At 58.6% G+C, this 17,995-nt stretch overlaps 1 protein-coding gene and 1 long non-coding RNA gene across 2 annotated transcripts in view; one reads left to right on the top strand and one right to left on the bottom strand.

Moving 5' to 3' along the window:
- The first annotated feature begins 3,268 nt into the window (after nt 1-3,268).
- The window catches only part of KDM4B (lysine demethylase 4B), a 137,816-nt gene continuing 123,089 nt past the window's right edge, over nt 3,269-17,995 (top strand). Inside the window, 1 exon segment of the mRNA XM_038567694.1 lies at nt 3,269-3,287. The gene's annotated coding sequence lies outside the window, so the exon portion shown is untranslated.
- LOC119864775 lies at nt 13,170-14,612 on the bottom strand. The gene is made up of 2 exons (XR_005375208.1): nt 14,297-14,612; nt 13,170-13,519 (listed from the first exon to the last, which is right to left on the bottom strand). It is a non-coding gene; the product is annotated as an uncharacterized LOC119864775 (long non-coding RNA).

The raw sequence follows: 17,995 nt of genomic DNA, 5'->3' as shown, positions 1-17,995 counted from the left end.
TTCCAGGGGCCCCTCGGGGGCTCAGCCGGTTAAGCATACGACTCAATCTCAGCAGAGGTCTTGATCTCAGGGTCATGGGTTCAAGCCCTGAGTCAGGCTCCATGCCCAGCAGGAAACCTACTTAAAAATAAGTAAATAAAAGAATTCCTCCTCCAAATGGACTTCTAAAAATGAATTTTTTAAGCATGTAGGAGTTTACCTTTCCAACCACTTCTATTTATGTATCAGACAGGCCTGTATGTGGGAGGGGAGTCTCAGCTCCACACCTTGGCCGTTCAGGGAAGGTGGAAATCATTAGGAAGAAGCTAGCCCAGGGCGCCTGGGTGGCTCAGTCCCTGGAGCGAGTTTTGGTTTCGGTTCTGGTCGTGATCTCAGGGTCTCGAGATTAAGCCCCGTGTCAGACTCAGTGTGGAGCCTGCTTGAGAGATTCCCCCCCTCTGCCTCTACCCCCTACTCGTCCCCTCTCCCCCACCAAATAAATAAATTAAATCTTAAAAAAAAAATAAAATAAGTGAGCTGCCCTGGGCTGCTCGAGGCTAGTGCCAGAGGGCCTCCTGGCTTGTTCAGGGACAGATGCCAGTATGGATCTCAGCCTCAGCCTTTCACGAGAGTCGCACCTGTTTGCAAAGACCTGAAGAAATCCCAGGTGACTTATCTCTAGGTGAGTTTGCCCACTTGAAAAATCTGCATCCTTCCTACTTTGCATATGAAACTTTTTTTTAAAAAAGATTTTATTTATTTATTCATGAGAGACACACACAGAGAGAGGCAGAGACAAAGAGGGAGAAGCAAGCTCCCTGCAGGGAGCCTGATGCAGGACTCGATCCCAGGACTCCAGGATAACAACCTGGGCCTACCGCAGAAACTCAACTGCTGAGCCACCCAGGTATCCCTGCATATGTAACTTTTTAGTTAAATGGTAGCAATTGTATTTTTTTCCTAACATCCTATCATGCAAACTTTTCAACAGAAAAGTTGGAGGAACTGTATGGGTGAACCCTCAAATACACCCCCTGTCTGGATTCTACAATTGTTAATGTTCAGATTTTTACGTAAGATTAGGTGGCACTTAAAAAAAAAAAAAGTCTCCCTATACAAAATAAAGTTGACAACCTATTTAGGTGCCCTGATTTAAAAAATAAAATTTGTGAGTCTGTGACATCCAAACACCTGGAACTCACTATCTTACGGGACAGACCTGAGAGAACAAAAAACCTGTGTGTGTGTGTGTGTGTGTGTGTGTGTGTGTGTGTGTGTGTTTGGGGGAGGTGCCTTCTGTTGTACTTGGGATACTGTGTTACCATGATCAAATGCCATTTGTCTCCCCCCCTGGTTAGGGAGTTCCTTGGGGGCAGTTGCTCTTTCCCATTTTTAGAGCCAAATTTTAACTACATGGGGAGTATATGAATATGGTCCCACGAGAACGGACAATCTCCCTGAACAGATTCAAGTCCCCACAGACGACCCTTTTTCCCTGTGGATCTCTCTGCAAGGATTTCCTCTTCTCCCTTTCGGGGTTACCTTCTCTGTGGGTTGACACGGATGCGTGCTCTTAGAGACCCCACGGCACTGGTCTCCGTGTGTTTTCTCCATAACTTAGGTTACTGGACACCAAATTCTGGATCATTCTGCAGCTTGCCCATGGATGTGTGTAAGGGATCATTCCAGGGCAGTGAGTGCATGGATCACGACGTCTTGTTAAACTGCTACACAGTTGCCACCCCCCCCGCCCCTTTTAAAAATATTTTATTTATTTATTCATGAGAGACACAGAGAGACTGAGAGGCAGAGACACAGGCAGAGGGAGAAGCAGGCTCCATGCAGGGAGCCGGATGTGGGGACTCGATCCTGGGACTCCAGAATCACGCCCTGGGCCAAAGGCAGGTGCAGAACCGCTGAGCCACCCAGGGATCCCTAAACTGCGTCCCTAAACTGCTCCACAGCTGAAAGTGCTACGAGAGTGCCCCGGGCTGCAAGTTACCTGGCCGGACCCTGTAGATGGGTGTGTAGAGCAGTTCCTTTGGTGCTGAAGACCCGAGCTCCGGGGCGTTGCTCGGGGTGCCTGACCTCCCGGGGTACAGTGCGGATAACACTTAACCAAGGCTCCTGGGAAACGCCCCGCTGCTGATTCGCACCTGTGACCCGCGAGCCCAGCGCACCCTACTGTTGCCTACGGCGCAGGTAGCAATGATGACCGCGGTGAAGCCACCTGCCCAAACCCTTTGTGGGTCTCTTCCCACTCATTCTTGCAACGTCCCATGGGACTGGCCGGCAGGGTCGAGTGTGCGTGTGGTCGTTACCATCATCTCCACTTCGCAGGGGAAACTGAGGCCCAGAAAGGTCCCGGTGAGGCGCGGGGCCCAGCCGAGCTCGGAACCTTGGTGCCAGGGACTGCCTCGTGTTAGGGAACTTGCGGGAGCGCCCCTAACTACCCGGTGGGCCTTGCGGATTTGCAAAGGTTTGTGGATTGTGATGGGAGTAGATGTGGCTTTCGGGGGGGTGGGGGGGGGAAGAGGAGCGGCGCTTGCTGCTTGACTTTTTATAGTCCCTCCGTTTTGCAAAATGGGTTGCACCGGAGCCGTTCGCACGTCAGGACTCCACGAACCGGAGAACGCCGAGTCCAAGTTCCGGCCGCGGGTCTCGAACTCCTTCCTCATGCCTCCCTGGCCTGGTGCTGATGTTGTGCTGGGTCTCACGTACTCAGTTGCAGCTTGATAACCGGGGCGGGGCCCCGGCCCTGATTGGCATCCGCGCCAGCCAATCCCTGCCTCGGGCTCGCCCCGCCAGCCAATGCTCGCTTGCCCCCGTGCGGTCGTTGGGCGGTCCCCGAGGCGCCCTTGTCAATCCGGGGCCCAGCCGCCGTCCGGTTGGTGGCGGCTGCCTTGGCTGGCGTGCGCCGCTTCCAATGAAAACGGAGCCGGTCAGCGGGCACGTGGGTGGGCGCCGGCGTGTCCCGGCAGGCCAGCCAATGGGAAGGCGAGGCCTGCGCCGGCGCCCGCCCAATCAGGGCGCGCGGGGGGCGGGCCGTGCGATGTTGATGGGCCCGGCGGAGGGGAGGGGCGGAGCTGTCAGCGGCAGCCAATGGGCGCGCGGGCGTGGGCTCGGGGGCCAATGGCAGCCAGGGCGGAGCTGGCGCGCGGCCTCATAAGCCCCGCCCGGGGCGCTCGCGGAGGGCTCGGCCGCCAGCGACCGAGCGGGGCCCGGCCCGAGCGGGGCCTGGGGGTGCGACGCCGAGGGCGGGGGAGCGCGCGCCGCTGCTCCGGACCGGGCCGCGCGCGCCGCCTCAGGTGAGCCCGCGGGGAGGCGGGTCGCCGCGTCCGAGCTCGGGCCCCCGCCGCCGCCTTCGCGGGCCGCCGCCGCCGCCGCCGCCGCCGCCCCCCCGCGCCGCGCCCCGGGCTGCGGGCGGGCGCCCGGGACGCGAGGCCCAGGCCTCGGGCGCGGCCTGCTCGGGCCGCGGCCGCCGCGCTTTGTCCCGGCCCGCGAGGCGGTTGGGGGCGTTAACCGCCCGGCCCGGGGGGCGCCCGGCGGGCCTCGGGCGGGGGCGGGCGCGGCCGGACAATGGCGGGGCCGGGGCCGGGGCGGGAGGCGGGGGCGGTCCGGCCCGGAGCCGGGGGCCGGGGCCGGGGCCGGGGGCCGGGGGCGCGCGCGGGGGCTGGGCCGGGGCGTCCCCGCCGGCCCTGCACAAAAGATGACAGCGTGGGTGGCCCGGCCCGGCCGGCCCTGCCCGCCTGGGCCCTTCTCTTTTATTATTCACAACAATCCTGATAATTAAAAAAAAAAAAAAAAAAATGAAGAGCGAGGCAGGGACGGAGAGCGCTGGCGAGCGCGGGCGCGCGGGCGATCCCAGGCCCCGGCCGGCCCCCGCCGGCGTTTCCGCCCCTCGGGGCGCCCGGCGGGGTCACCGGGGCGCTGCCCCCGCCGCGGCCCCGGCCCCCTCCCCCGCCCCCGCCCCCTCGCCTAGACGCGGGCCTCCGGGCCGCCGCGGCTGCCCAACTCGCTCCCCATCCCCGCGCCCCCCGAAAGGAGCGTGCAGTCCGCTGTGTGTGTGCGGGTTTTTTTTTTTTTAATGATTAAAAAAACGTATCCACTGGGTATGCACCCCGAGCCTCCAGACGCGTCCCCTCCGTGCCCCCCGTCCCAGCCCCCCTGGGCGGCTCAGCGACCCCCTTCTCTGTAGGAGGAGATTGCGGCGACCCCGGTGGGAGCGGCGGGGACACGGATTGGTTCTGAAAGGGACCTGCGTCTGCGTCCGGTGGGCGCGGTGACACCAGGTGGAGCGGGTGCGTGTCCACCTGGGCGCCGGTGAAGGGTTTGCAGGAGCTCGTGCTCCCCCCCTCCCACCCCCGGGGGCGGGGGAAGCGTGGACTGCGCTTCCGTGTGTCCCATCTGTTGGGTTGGGGAGGAGGGGGGGGGAAGGATGCTTTTGTTTTAATAATTCAGGTGCACCTGGGCAACTGTTTCCCGAGTTATGAAACTAGTGAGAAGGTGGTTGTGCTCGGTGGGATCCGGTGATCCTGCAACACGTAAGGAGTGTGGTTGTGTCCGTGTGTTTATGTCAGCTGCAAGTTGCTTTGGGTCCCGCTGGGTGCCGGCCCGGCCTTGGGTCTGAGGGCACTGGGATGCATTCAAGGCTGGGGTGCCCTGCCCCACCCCTCTGCCTCAGCAGCCAGTATGGGGCTGTCCCCAGGCTGGAGAAGGCCCCCCGAAACGGGCTCATTAGATGACTCTGGGCTTTTATCGCCGCCATCCGAGAGCTAATGACTCCCCTGATTCTCAAATAATAGCTTCCTTATGAGGCTTCGGGAGGGTCTGTCAACTTGCTGGCCAGCCGCCTCCCGCCACCCCTGCAGGAGCGGTGCACAAGCCTCTCCCGTCTTTGCAGTTTGTGTTTTTGGATCCCTGAAGGACAGAGTGTGAAAGTCGTGGAGTCAACTTGTGATTATCGGAGTCGAGGGTTTCTGAAACTCGCTGGCCCGCTTTCCGTGTTTCTGATTGGATGCCTGGCCCATCTCGGGGCTCCTCCGATGGTGCCGATTGTGCCGGGGACACCGCGCCGGTCAGACTGCCCTGCCCCCGGGGCGGGAGGGTGGGGGGGGACGGGGGACGTCACTGCTGGGGCGCAGAGGGGGAGGCGGAGGTGTGGTGGCACAAACGCTCCCAGGTGTTGCAGCGTGCACGCGGGTCCTATGTCAGCCGCCGCGTGTGTGCGTGTGTGCACACTCCCGTGAGCGTGAAGGCGTGGAGACTGGGAATCCATACAGGTCTTGTAACAATTGATTTTTTTTTTTTCCTCCCGTTTTCGGATCCTTTCCTCCTTGTGGGCGGGAGGGCAAGGGGATGCTAAACGCTGGCGCTGAAAGGTATTGCTGATTGGTCATTAGGGGCCCCGCCCGGCCTTTGTTGTACTTTCTTTCAGTCCCTGTGCCATCCTGCAGGAGCTTCTGGGGTGCTCGGCCCTCTCCCCCCACGCCCCGCTCCCGCCCAGCCCCTTCCCCTCACTCTGGCCCTACTTGATTCCGCATTTCGACTCCGCCTCTGCTGGTTTCTCGCCCTTGCCCTCCTGTGCCCCACCCCCTTCCCCTGGAGGGGCTGGGCCATCTGTTCCTGGGTCTTATCTGACACCTGTGAGAATGGGGACAGTGGAGCACTGGGGCAGCTTGCAGAGCATTCTAGCTTCAGGGGGCCCCAGTTCGGTGGGGGAAGGGAGAGGTGAGTGTCCTGGGGTGTGAAGCCCACCACCCATGGGGCCGGGTTCGGGGACTGGGCAGGAGCAGAGGACAACGGGTGGGGATGGAGTGACGTGCTGGCAACTGAGCCTCTGCGGGTGGCTTTCCTCCTGGGATGTGGCAGGGTGGTGTGGGCGTCAGAGCTGTGTGACCTTGGGTGGGTCACTTGCTCAAGAACAAAGTTGAGGGGGGATCACTAAACCTTCCCAGGTGGGGGGGCAGGGTGGAGAGTAAATGCGCTGCTTGCAGAGGGCATGAGTGTGGAGGGCCCCACAGACCTGCTCGGTCACCTCGGTGCCTCACCACAGCCTCGGCAGGCCAGGGTTCCTGGCTCTGCTCCAAAGACTTGCCCCGTGGCTGCCCCCTGGGGCCTCTTGCCCCAGCTCTTTCCTGCCCCGCCCTGGTGCCTGTGCTCCTGGCTGAGGATGCTGGGCAGCAGAGGACAGGGCCCAGCCTGGACTCCGTTCTGACCTGCTGTTGGTGACTGTGTCCCCAGGTTCCTGTCCTCCCCTCCATTCCCCATACAGGCTTCCAAGTCTGAGGGACCTGGGTTCAAATCCCTCCTCTGGAGCAGATCCCTTCCCTTCTCTGGGCCCCATGGTCCTCATCTGAAAAATGGGTGTCCTGAGAACCCATCCCAGGTCATTTTGGGGTTCAGGGGGGGTGAGAAGCACTGAATGCTTTGTGTGGCACCAGAAGCTCGGAGCTGGACTGGGTTGCTTAGTGGTGCGTGGCATCTGTTTCTGTCGGGCTCACATTCGATCGGATTGTCCTCCGTGGGATGGTCCCGGGCACTGTGGGGGGGCTGAGCCGCATCCCTGGCCCCACCCACTTGATGCCAGGAGCACCCCCAGTGCGACCACCACAGATGCCCTCAGACGTTACCCAGGGTCCCCTGGGGGACACAGATGCCCCCCAAAGGGGATCGTGTCACTTAACCTCGAACAGCAGCCTGTCTGCTATTTGGCTAGGACCTTGATCTGCCTCAAGTTCTGCTTCCCTTTGTCCCCTTCCTCCCCTCCGTCCGCGAATGAGGAGGGGCTTGTGTCAGCCTGGCTGTGCAGGTCCCTCTTGCTGTCACCCTGGCTCTCCCCCGGCCTTCCCAGCCTGCAGCTTCCACTCCTGAGAGGGGGGTACAGACCAGCCGGCAGGCATGGCGCAGGGGTCTTCCGGGGGATGTCCTCACCCGAGCCCACGCGGGTGCCCTGCCCAGGCTTCCACCTGTCACCACACCACCTTCCCCCTGTCACCATACCCCTTCCTGTCACTTTGCTTAACAGATCTCTTTAAGTTGACTTGAAGGTGACTCACTGCTTTAATCCTGCCTCCTCCTGGACAGTTACGTCCATGAGGTTGTGGGGCTGTTAGTATGCTGGCTGCCGATACTCTTGTACAATGACATGCATTTAACTGTGATACTAAAAAAAAAAAAGTTCATGTCCCTTCAGTAGTAAGGCCTGAGTGGTTTGATGCATTGATTCTGTTGTTGGGCAAGTTGGTTTTTGAGTTTACTCCCCTCTTTGGCTTGGCCTGTTCGAGGAGCGTTCTCTTTGATTAGATAAGGTGTCACCACTAGCCCGTCGTTTTTCACTCCTGCTTCCTCAGGGAGCTTTTAGAAAGTTTAAAAAATGGCCTACCTCTACTCAGAACGTTCCAGTAGCTTCCTGTTATTCCTGGGAAAACTCGAGACCCCTTCCTGTGGTCTCTGTGGTCACTGTGGTCTGTCCTCTGTGGTCTGTCCTTTCTCCCTGCCCTCCCCTCCCCCCATGCCTGCTCTCTCATTTGTAACCAGCTCCCTGCCCACTCTTCCCTGCCCTGCCTCAGGGCCTTTGCACTTGTTGTTCTCCTACTCTTCTAGCCAGCTGGCTCCTTGTCATTCACATCTCGGCTCCGAGGCCATCTCTGGCTACACTGCCTAAACGCACCCTTCCAACCACCCTCTCTCCCCGTCCTGCTTTTTCTTCTTTGCATTCAGCACTACTGCAAACCCACATACTAATCTGTTTATTTATTGCTTGTCTCATCCAGGAGAACAGAAGCTTTTTCTGGAAAGGGTCAGAGAGTAAATAGTTTTGGCTTTGCAGGCCAGTCCCAACTCCTCTCTGCCATTGTATCACAGCACTATAGACAGGAATGAGTGTGCTTATTTTCCAATAAAACTTTATTCGTGGACGCAGAATCATGAGTTTCACATACTTTTCACCCGTGATGAACTGTTTCTTTTCCTTTGATTTTTTTTTTTCCTCACCCAACCATTAAAAAAGGTCAGAACCGGGGATCCCTGGGTGGCACAGCGGTTTGGTGCCTGCCTTTGGCCCAGGGCACGATCCTGGAGACCCGGGATCGAATCCCACGTCGGGCTCCCGGTGCATGGAGCCTGCTTCCCCCTCTGCCTGTGTCTCTGCCTCTCTCTCTCTCTCACTGTGTGACTATCATAAATAAATAAAAATTAAAAAAAAAAAGGTTAGAACCGTTCTTAGCTTGGAGGCTGTACCCAAAGTAGGTGGCAGGCTGGATTTGAGCTGTGGGCCATAGTTTAGAAACACCTGCAGCAGGGTGTGCGGTCCATGCTGCAGGAGCGCCGTCTCTCTTGGCTGCTGTGTGTCTCCCAGCACCTAGGGCGGTTCCCGGCTCGCGGTGGGTGTTCAGTAAATAAATGCTCCTTTGTTGAATGAATGAATTTCCATGTTTTTTACATCAAAGCATTTGGAGTCCTACTCTATATTAAAAAAAAAAAAAAAAGGTTGTAAGCTGTTTCAAGGGAAACAGAAGAAAACGTTATGAAACAACGTATCCACCGAAACAACCCCACAATGAAGGAGGAAGAAAAGTGGCTGTGAAAAGGGGCAGATACTTTGCCACTTGCGATGTTTGACCTTTTCATGCTCCAGCCCCCACCCCCTCTGCTTACGGCACCCCAGAAGATTAGAAAGGATCTTCTTGGCCTGAGGAGTTTGTCTGGGCCTGGCAGAGGCCGAGGGTTTGAAAGGAAGACGCGTTTCCCAATCGTTTTGTTTTGTAAGCATCTGACCCATTCTCTTTACCAACACTAGTGCTCTCGTCGGAAGGGGTGTCGGAGGTGGTTTTTATGGCCACCCAGTTCCCGGGCCTCCACGGGGACCCTCTGAAGATGTGGCTTTCGTGGGTGTGAACGCGGAGCTGTGTGGGGCGCGTGGACACCATGGTGACAGTTAGATGGCAGGTGGCGGGCGCAGGCCAGGACCCGGCAGCTCTGGCTCCACGGTGCTCTTCCACCACGACTGTGGGGTGGGGAGAAGGGTGGCCGATGTGTGATTTCTGAGCCAAGGACATCTTTATGTCGCCCGTCCGGTCCCTTCCCAGGAATGTTCTATTTGTCAGGCATGCATACCGTTAACGTGAGGTTGCACCTTCTTCAGTTGATTGAAATAAACAATCTGGAGAGTTCCAGATTGGACATCCTGGCTTTCCAAAGTTGCCTATGCTTTTTTTTGCCTCTTTCTGGGCCTTTCCCTCTCTCCGTCCCTGTGCTTCCTGCCCCAGCCCAGTGGTTCCAGCGAGGGCGGCGCGGGCACTGGTGGGCGCTGGTGGCATTGACAGATCGCGTGTGTGGAGCTGTCTGGCTCTTGGGCCCGCCGGGCTTTTTTGGCAGCAGAGCTGTCCTGTCGCTCCAGGCTGTGGCTCTTGGGGACGGAGGCCTCGAGTGGGTTTGTTCAGTGGACAAAGAGCGAGTAGCCAGAAAGCAAGTCGCCGCAGGCCACCGAGCTCCCTGAGCGGGTCTCCAGGTACAGGTCAGAACAATGACGAACGGAGGGTCTGGCCCTGTCTGCTGATAAGTGATCCCGGTTACGTTCCTCGGGGGAGCCTGTCCAGCGAGCTGTGAAGAGGGGATCTCTAGTTGGGTGGCCCAGGTCTGACCCCCAAGTGACCGCACCTCGTGGGCAGGTAGGGGTGGAGGCGGGCCTGCCTTCCTGGTCTTATGGCTGCTCGCTCCAGTCTCCAGGGGGAGAGCGTGGAGAGAAATGATTTGTGGAAGATGAGCTGCCAGTGCATCTGGAGCTGTGCTTTGTACAGAAGAAGCCGGAGGATGGATCCCCGAGGCCCCCTCTGACTGAGAGCCAGCCCAAAGCCACCAGCAGGCACGGTGACGGCCTGCCGACAGGGGTGCACGGGGATTCCCGGGCCACAGGTGGGTGGAAACGGGCTGCGTACCCCAGCATTTCTGGGCAGCCCAGACAGTGGCCCGGGAGCTGGCTGGTGTGGTCTCCGCGTGGGCACTCCAGATGAGTGAGGGGGTCCCTGGCCAGGCAGCTGGGAGATTCTCATTTTGCTGCTGGCTCTTTCAAATGCCTGCTGTTCCCTTTAAAATCCCATGTATCAGAAAGAGTCGGCCCTCGGCACAGTGGGCTTCCTATCTCGGGTTGCGCGCTGCATGGATCTGATTATCAGAGTCACGAGTCGAGAGGCTTGCTCGTGTCTCGCTTGCATGTGAGTAAAGCCCCTGGAATTTAAACTCTTGATTCACTGCGTTAGTCCAGCTCCTTCTGCCCAAGGAAGAGTAAGGAGTCAGGAGAGAACGCTGGCTCAGTGACCCCCTTCTGGAAAAGAAGGCGTCCTGTTTCGCCCCCTTCCTGGGCGGCAGCCTGTCAGGGCCACAGACCGGTCTTGGCTGCTCCCGAGTCCGCGTGTCCTTGCACCAGAGGCAGGACAGAGCCTCGACGCACAGGCAGTGTCGCTTGTTGAGAAGCTGGCTACTCTGCACCTCGAGGCGTCTCGCCGGGCCCCGCAGACGGAAGGGCGGCTGGTTGGACAGATGCGTGCACGGAGCTTGCCAGCGGCTCCCAGACCTGCAGGTGGGCGCGGGCAGGTTCAGGCTGATGGTCACGGGGAGAGTGGGCAGCGCAGCCTCGGTCATGCGGCACGTGGCCCTGCAGACGCCCCAGCCGCGCAGCCTGCCCGCCTCCAGACTCACAGGACGCTTCTTGAATGTGGCTCTGGGCCTGCCGACCGATGGCTCGTCTTCTCAATCCTGGCCAGGCCGTGGCTTTATAGTGGACACACGGCCGTGGGAGCCCTGGCTCCATCCGAGGCATCGAGCAACATCTGTTGAGTGTGACAGTTGTCGGCCCGCCTCGTGTCTGTGGCCGGATGAGCGGCGTCTCCTGCCCACAGGGTCACGGTCCACGGTGGAAGGCAGAGGGGCGGGGGGCCAGGGCTGCCGGGATACACAGACGCCAGGCCGGAGGAGGCGCAGGGCAAAGGGTTGGGCAGTGGCCAGGAAGATGACAGAAGAGGCAGCACTTGAGCCGAGCCTTGTCATCGTGGGCAATGGGCAACGATGAGCTGGCGGGAGGAGGGGGATGGAGCGGGTGCTCAGGGGGGCCTGGGGACCTGCATGGACAGGGCATGGGGTGGGGGCAGGGAAGCCCAGCCGTCTCTTGGGTGTTGTCCCCCCCGCCGCTCCCCACACTAGGCTCCGAGGGGCTGAGGGGAGAAGGGGCGGCAGCTCTGTCTCCAAGCATCCCAGGGGCTAAGACCAGAGCTGTTGGGCTCACCAGGGAGAGCCACGGGGCAGCTGCCCAGTGACTGGCTCTGGTGGGTGACCAGACCCTGAATTTTCTATTTTTTTTTTTAAAGATTTTATTTATTTATTCATGAGAGAGAGGAGGGGGGTAGAGACACAGGCAGAGGGAGGAGTAGGCTCCAGGCAGGGAGCCCGAGACCTGAATTTTCTAGAGCAGCCCCTCGTAAAGTAGTCCTGCCCTGTTGTCGTTTTATATATATAGTCAAAGTAAACTCGACACCCAATATGGGGCTCTGCCTCGTGACCCCAAGACCAAGAGGTGCACGTTCTACCGACCGAGCCAGCCAGGTGCCCCTTAAGTGTATTTTAATCGAGATATTCACATACCACAACGTTCACCCTTTTCAGTGGACAATTCAGTGTGTTTTAGAACTTTTATAGAGCTGTGCAGCCGTCACAACTGTGAAATTCCAGAACATTCCAGAACTGAACAGGAAACACTGTACCTATTAAATAGTCCCTCTCCCCCTGCCCCCAAACCCGGCACCCACCAGCCCCCCTCCAGTCTGGACGTCCCACGTAAATGGACTCACACTTCGTGTGGCCTCCTGTGTCCAGTTCCCTCCCCGAGCATCTGTGTGGGGAGGCTTGGCCCATGGGTTTGGGGACGGCCTTGAAGGTGAGGGACAGCCAGAACGTCAGACACGGCGACCCAGCTCACCTGCGGGAGGTGCTCAGGCCACCCTTGGTGTGCACAGTTCTGGACCCCCGTAGTGATCGGTGAGTCCTCGCCTGTCTGCCCTCTTCTTCCTCCAGCCTGAGCTGGCCTGGTGGGTCCCCTGCGGGACCTCTCGCTGCAGAGCCGGGCCTCCCTCCCTGTGTCTGTTCCATGGGGCCTGTGACCCTGGCCCCTACCACTCTGGCTTCTCCATTTCCCGTGTCCTGTAGGTTCACCTCGTGGTTGGTAGGGCTGGGGCCTCCTGGCCTTGAGTCTGCCATGGCTGAGGGCGGAAAGGCCGGTTGCTGCTGGCCAGGTTGGCCGTTCATCTCCCAGGCCTGAGCGGGCCTCCCTGAGAGCTTCATGTGGGGGAAACCCCACTCAGCACCCTCCTTTCTAAGACCTCCCCCTGCAGTCTGGTCAGTGGGTTTTATAAATTTGTATTTATTTATTTACTTATATTTAAAGCTTTTATTTATTTATTCATGAGAGACACAGAGAGGCAGAGACACGGGCAGAAGCAGGCTCCCTGCAGGGAGCCCAGTGCGGGACTTGATCCTGGGACTCCAGGATCACACCCTGGGCTGAAGGCAGATGCTCAACCCCTGAGCCACCCGGGTGTCCCTGGCCGGTGGATTTTAAATTGAGCCACCTCCTTTGGGCCACTTTCCTGGTCTGCCTGGCCCCAGCCTTACCAGAGTTGTGAGTTACCTCTTAGATGCCAGTGACTGGGTTCTAAGTGTCCCCTCCAGGCGTAGTGGCAGCACCACACTGGGCCATTCAGAAATGCCCACCAAACTGGGCTCTCCTGGGGGTGGGAGGGACTTGAGGGGTGTGGGTTGGTAGCAGCACATAGCCGGACAGCCCCCTGCCCCACATGCTTGCCCGGTGCCATCCCTGTGGGGGCAGTGACGCCCACCTGTGTGCCTGTGACTTTCTCTCCCCCTTGGCAGAGGATACTGGTGAGGTGGGGTGTCCTGGGCTCGTGGGAAGTGCCCCGTGGGTACATGCGTAAACACACCCCGGATGTCAGGTGATAAAGCTGGTCCCCCACCTCACGCTGTCTACAAAAACTGACTCCAGAAGACTCAGTGACCAAAATATGAGACCCGGAAAGATGTCTTTCCTAAGGCAGCGCGGCCCAGTAAAGACGCAAAGCAAGCCCCTTGTGCCATTTTTCTAGAAGTCACGTTAGAGAGTAAAGAGAAACAGATGAAACTAATTTGACTAATGTATTTGTATTGAGCCAAAGATACCCCAAATGTTAACATTTCAACATGGAATCAGTATAAAAATAGTTACTGAATTATTTTACGCTCCTTTGTTTTTTGCTTTGTCTTGTTGGTACGGAGTCCTCAACATGCTGGGTGTCTCTCATGCTTGCTGCTGGCCCCCGACAGCCTGGTTATTTGGGGGAACTGCAGTCCCTGGATGAGCTGAGCACTGTGATGGGGTCAGGGGTGCCAGCCGTGGGGGCTCCTGGCCCTTAGTGGAGACTGGCCCCTTCCATCCGCCTCCCGTTCCTGCCCACCTTCCTGGTCCATCAGAGTTTCTGGAGCCGTCTGCCTCTAGCTGGAGAGACGAGACAGAGCCAGTGTAAACCGGCTGTGGCCACTGAGGGGTGAGAGGGGAGGGTGTTGACCCACTGCAGGGGGAGGGGTGCAGCTAAGGGAGAGGTCTTTGTGGGGGCCCGGGGAGGCCCTGAGCCTTTCACGGAGAGGGTAGGAATCAAGCCAGTGTTTGGAGGAGGAGGAGACGGCAGCTGTGGGCCGACCCAGGAGTCAGGACAGCTTGCCCTGGGAAGGGCAGGGGCTGACCCCTGGAGGGCCCGGTACTGGGCTGCTTGAAGTCAAGGCTCTCGAGGTGCAGTGGCTGAGCGAGCCACCCTGGCCTGCAATGCTGCCGCTCACTCCGGGACGTCAGGCCCCACGGCCGTGTCCCGATCCTTCCCGGGCACCCTCGCAGTCCTGCCTCTCATCTTGGACCAGCTGTGAGGGCTGGGAGTCCTGGTGGCCGAGCCCAGGGCAGGACACTTGTGGCATGGATGCTGGCTGTGCTGGGGAGCTGTGGACGTAGCCCCAAGCTGCTCCAGGAACTTGGAATACTGCTTTGGCCCTGGGAAGACCCAGGAGAGAGGCTTGGGTAGAAGTACAGCTCGGAAGTAGCATCGCCAGCTGCAGGCGGTCCTAAATGGCCTGAGGTCTCGAGGCAGGAGAGCCCGAGTGGGGTGGGCAGCTGGCGGCTTGCACCCATGCGCCTGACCTCCTGGGTCTATGTCCTGACCTCCAGAATGGGGACGGCAGCGGAGGTCTGTGCGTCGGGGGGTTGTGAGAAGAACCGAGTCAATACCTGAAAATCTGTTCCCGGAGGAGTTCGGGCCCCAGGACAGCTGTGCTCCGAGGGCATGCCGGGGGGTGCCCAGGACAGCCCGCAGAGGACCTGGGCCCAGCCTCCTGAGCCTTCGGTAGATCACAGTACCGACTTTCCTCTGGGCTTCTGTCTTCCCTTGCCGGTGAATGGAGGCATCGCAACAGAAATTTCTAAAATTCCACAGTGGCCCATGGTTTTCACACCGCTGCTCCGTACTGATGCTGGGTACGGAGCAGCGGTGTGAAAGGTTATTAGAAGGTACTTTGAAAATGAGTTTGTTTTTTCTTCCTCTGGAGCTTCTTTACGGCAATGGGGCAGGTAGGAGGGTTTGGCCGGGGATTTACGGACCAGGAAGCAAGGGCGCTGCTGCCCGGGGAGGCTTGGCCAGAGGCGGCCGGGCCAGAACTCGGAGTCCTGGGGCCTGTTTGTCATGCCTCATTGGATTTTCTCCTCCAGTGAACTTGGGGCTGCCATAAAAATGAACTTGGAGTCTCCAGCCTGGAAGACCGGGGTCCCATGCGAGGGTTCGGTGTGAGCCGGTGGGCTTCACAGAGCAGCCCTGGGTGGGAGAAGCTCTGGTTAGGTTTGGTGCCTCTCGGCTGCCACGGCTGGGGCGCAGGTGTCCTCGGTATGGCCCCTGTGACGCCGGGTACCAGGAGCTGCTGCCTCGGGCTTCCGGCACCTGCTCCTTGAAGCCCCATGTCTCCCTGTATTAACTGACTTGGCCTTTAACCAGAAGAAGGCCTGGGAACTTGGGGGTCAGCCGGGTCATATGGCTGTTTGCCTAACAAGCCTTCCGGACGGGTCTTTATTACAGACATAGCGTATCTTCCCAATAGAAAACTCTGGGCCAACGGGACAAAACCCAACCAGGGAAGGCCTTCTGTAGTCCCTGTGAGTGTCTGACGTGTGTGCAGCCAGACGTTGTGAGGGGCCCTCCGTGTGCTCCAGAGTCCAGGGGTCAGTTTGGGGGTGATAGGATGTCCTCCTTGCCCTGAGGGCTGATGCAGTAGTTGAGGGAAGGGTCCCTGCCGGGGACTGGTCACACGGCCCTGTGACTGCCAGGCAGGGGTCCTGCCACATAGGCTGGGTGCCCGGGAGGCCTGGAGCTCGGTGTGGTCAGGATGGGTGGAGGGCTCCGGCGTGGCCACTGCTGTACAAGCCACCACGGAGAGGTGAGGTCAGAGTGTGCGCCCCAGAGGGCAGGGATCCCCGATGTGTCTGTGCTGCTCGGGTGACCTGGGCTGGCAAGAGTGTGCAACCCCCAGGCCAGAGCTGTCCCTGAGGACTCACACTGGGCATGGAGAGGAGGGCCGGTGGAGGTTCTCCAGAAACAGCCGGAACCCACCACTCCGTGCCTCCTTGTGTCCGCACTTGGGATGTCCACTCTGGGAAATCAGAAGAGAGAGCTTCCCCAGCTCCACTTGGTCCCCTAAATGCCGGCCTTCCACACTGAGCTGCACGCCCCCTTGCTGGCTCTCGGGTGAGGCTGGCCCAGAGCAGAGATGGCTGTGGTTCCCGGAGAGGGGCCTGGGCAGGGGTCCCGTGGCTGCCCCCTGCCCCCACCCGTGTACAGGAACCCCTGGCAGTCCAGGCAATCAGGAAGACCTCTCCAGGGGATTTTGGAGTCGGGGGACCAGAATCTAGTCCTTGAGACTTGGTTTGGGCCTAGAGCCAGTGCTGAGAATGGCACCCCAGCTCCCAAACCTGCTCTGCCACTGACCTGGGGCGAACAGCGCTGCCTCTCTGGGCCTTGGCACCCTCAGGTGCTCTCCTTGCTGGATGTAAACGGGGTGATGTGTGTTAAGAAGTGCTCAGCACGGGACTGTTATCCCTGGCCACTGAGTTGGTGCTTTGGTGCTTGGGACCAGCTGATTCCACCAGCCCCAACTTTGTAGAAGAGCCTGAAGGCTCGCCACAGCGCTGAGGGCCTGGGAGCTCTCCAGGCTCATTGTGCCAGGCTAGGTGCTAAGTAGCCAGCAAGGAACAAATGGCCCCTGGGTGTTGAAATGGGGGAGTGATTTGACTGGGAAGTACAAGAGGCAGTGCTGGGTGGACAGGAATCTGCTCCAAGGAGGTGACATTTGGGCAGAGATCTGAATGACTCGGAGGTGCCAACCCTGAGGAGCTCTGGAACAAGAAGTTCCAAGCGGAAGAACAAATAGTACGTGCAAAGGTCCTGAGGCGGAAATGAGCTTGGCATGTTTGAGGGTTGGAAGGAGTCCCATGTAGCTGGAACATGATGAGCTAGCCGGAGAGCAGTAAGCCCTGAGGTCTGCAGAAGCCACACCGAGTGGCTCTGCTGCTTAGGCTGCGGTAAGCCAGACCCCAGTAAAGGCAGGGAGAAGCCCGGGGAGCTGATGGTGAAGTCAGAGATTTCTGTGTTTTCAAAGACCCCTCTGGTGGCTCATGGGAGTAAAAGCAGGAGGGAACTCCAGCCGTCAGCCAGTTGGGCTGTGACAGTGGCTCAGGAGGTAGTCTAGTTTGGGGGCAGGAGGACTGGCCTTGGGGGAGATTTCGGAGGCAGCACACCAGGGAGGCCTCATGAGTGGACTGGGTGCATGGGAAGGGATCTGCGCTGACTCCCAGGGTGAAACAGCTGGATTAACCCTGGCCCCATCATTCCTCCCAACTGTGTGACCTTGGGCAAGTCCCTTAACCCTTCGGGGCCTCATCTTCCTTCTTGGTGATCAGTGACATGAGGGTGACCACCTGAGAGGATTGTTGTGATTGGGGAACAGTCGGCAGGGTTCTCCATGGAGGGGCCTGTCTCTGTTTGGATATTTGGATGCTGGGCTTGGATGCTGGGCCCAGAGCAGAAAGTACTGGGGGATGCTGGTTCTTCCTTTTTTTTTTTTTTTCCCTGAGATTTTATTTATTTATTTGAGAGAGAGAGAGAGAGAGAGAGAGCACATGAGAGAGACAGAGCAAGCAGGAGTGGGGGTCAGAGGGAGAGGGAGAAGCAGGCTCCCTGATGCGGGGCTTGATCCCAGGACTCCAGGATCACAACCCGAGTCAAAGGCAAGCGCTTCACAGCCTGAGCCACCCAGGTGCCCCGTGGCTCTTGCTTCTCCCAGGATGACCGGGCAAGGTCAGGAGGATGGAGCTCATCCTGTTGTTTCTGTCAGCCTGTCTTCCTTTCCTTTATTGTTCTCCCTTTTACATTTTCTGGCTTAGAAAGAGTTGAGACCTTGGTGTGAGAGCAGATCATTTTCACCTGGGAACGAGGCCTTTGAAAAGGAGAAACCTCACGTAGAATGCAAGTCTCCTGAAGCTTTCAAAAATTCCCTGACCATGAGCAGTTCAGATTTCCGCTCTGGAATGGTGAGGGCTTGGGGGCGGGTGGGCCCTGGCAGCACTTGTCGCCTTGGCTGAAGGAGAAATGCGGGATGGGAAGTGAGATCCTGGCGCCTGGCAGAGCTCGTTTTAGAGATCATGCGTATTAGGCGACTCTCACATGCTGTTTGGAATACATTATTCAAGGTGGCATTCAGACCATCCTGCGTCTCTTTAGGATCTAGGTTGTGAGAACACTCAGCGGCTCTAGTGGCCTCTCTGGCCGTTGTTTCAGGGAGCGTATGAGACAAAAGGGGCTGAGCCTTGATAATGGCACAGTTTGAAGGGTGTTTGTAGGTCTGGGTGGAGAAGGCCCTTGTTAGTGGCCACTACTGTGTTGGT

This window comes from Canis lupus, chromosome 20 (assembly GCF_011100685.1).
Source record: "Canis lupus familiaris isolate Mischka breed German Shepherd chromosome 20, alternate assembly UU_Cfam_GSD_1.0, whole genome shotgun sequence".
Lineage (NCBI taxonomy): Eukaryota > Metazoa > Chordata > Mammalia > Carnivora > Canidae > Canis > Canis lupus.
The sequence above is the reverse complement of the archived record's forward strand: the minus strand, read 5'-3'. Positions and strand labels throughout refer to the sequence as shown.